Source organism: Bison bison, unplaced genomic scaffold, assembly GCF_000754665.1.
Source record: "Bison bison bison isolate TAMUID 2011002044 unplaced genomic scaffold, Bison_UMD1.0 scf7180017864379, whole genome shotgun sequence".
Lineage (NCBI taxonomy): Eukaryota > Metazoa > Chordata > Mammalia > Artiodactyla > Bovidae > Bison > Bison bison.
This window is the reverse complement of record NW_011494951.1, coordinates 191,388-193,268: the sequence shown is the minus strand read 5'-3', so window position 1 is coordinate 193,268 and position 1,881 is coordinate 191,388.

The following is a 1,881-nucleotide window of genomic DNA, read 5'->3' as shown; positions in this document are numbered from 1 at the left end:
TGTGTCAGCTTACATTTCTACCAACAGTGCAAGAGGATTCCCTTTTCTCCACATCCTCTCCAGCATTTATTGTTTGTAGGCTTTTTGATGATGGCCATTCTGACTGGTGTGAGGTCATATCTCACTATAGTTTTGATTTGCATTTCTCTAATAATGAGCAATGTTGAGCATCTTTTCATGTGTTTCTTAGCCATTTGTATGTCTTCTTTGGAGAAATGTCTGTTTAGGTCTTTTCCCCACTTTTTGATTGGATTGTTTGTTTTTCTGGAATTGAATTGTATGAGGTGCTTGTATATTTTGGAAATCAATAATTTGTCAGTTGTTTCATTTGCTATTATTTTCTCCCATTCTGAGGATTGCCTTTTCACCTTGCTTATCGTTTCCTTTGCTGTGCAAAAGCTTTTAAGTTTAATCAGATCCCACTTGTATACTTTTGTTTTTATTTCCGTTACTCTAGGAGGTGGGTCCTAGAGGATCTTGCTTTGATTTATGTTATCGAGTGTTCTGCCTATGCTTTCCTCTAAGAGTTTTATAGTTTCTGGTCTTACATTTAGGTCTTTAATCCATTTTGAGTTTATCTTTGTGTATTGTGCTAGGAAGTGTTCTAATTTCATTCTTTTACATGTAGCTGTCCAGTTTTCCCAGCACCATTTATTAAAGAGGCTTTCTTTGCCCCATTGTATATTCTTGCCTCCTTTGTCAAAAATAAGGTACCCATAGGCACATGGGTTTATTTTTGGGCTTTATATGTTGTTCCATTGGTCTATATTTCTGTTTTTGTGCCAGTACCATACTCTCTTGATGACTGTAGCTTTGTAGTATAATCTGAAGTCAGGAAGGGTGATTCCTCCAGCTCCATTCTTTTTTCTCAAGACTGCTTTGGCTATTCAGGGTCTTTTGTGTTTCCATATTAATAGTGAAATTTTTTGTTCTAGTTCTGTGGAAAATGCCATTGGTAATTTGATAGAGATCACACTGAATCTGTAGATTGCATTTGGGAGTATAGTCTTTTTCACAATATTGATTCTTCCTACTCAGGAACATGGAATATCTCTCCACGTGTTTATGTCATCTTTGATTTCTTTCATTAGTGTCTTAAAATTTTCTGTGTACAGTTCTTTTGTCTCCTTAGGTAAGTTTATTCCTAGATATTTAATTCTTTTTGTTGCACTGGTGCATGGGATTGATGCCATAATTTCTCTTTCTGAGTTTTCATCATTACTATATAGAAATGCAAGTGATTTCTGTGTATTGATTTTGTATCCTGCAACTTTGCTAAATTCACTGATTAGCTTTAGTAATTTTCTGATACTGTCTTTAGGGTTTTCTATGTACAGTATCATGTCATCTGCAAACAGTGAGAGCTTTACTTCTTCTTTCCTGATCTGGATTCCTTTTACTTCTTTTTCTTTGATTGCTGTAGCTAGAACTTCCAGAACTATGTTGAATAATAGTGGTGAAACTGGACCCCTTGTCTTCTTCCTGATCGTAGGGGGAATGCTTTCAGTTTTTCACCATTGAGAATAATGTTTGCTGTAGGCTTATCATATATGGCCTTTACTATATTGAGGTAGGTTCTTTCTATGCTGATTTTCTGAAGAGTTTTAATCATAAATGGGTGCTAAATTTTGTTAAAGACTTTTTCTGCTTCTATTGAGATAATCATATGGTTTTTATTTTTCAGTTTGTTAATATGGTATATCACATTGATTGATTTGCATTCTTCAATAAGAATCTTTGCATTCTTGGAATAAACCCAACTTGATCATGGTGTATGAGCTTTTTGATGTGCTGCTGAATTCTGTTTGCTAAAATTTTGTTGAGGATTTTTGCATCTATGTTCATCAGTGATATTGGTCTGTAGTTTTCTTTTTTTGTATT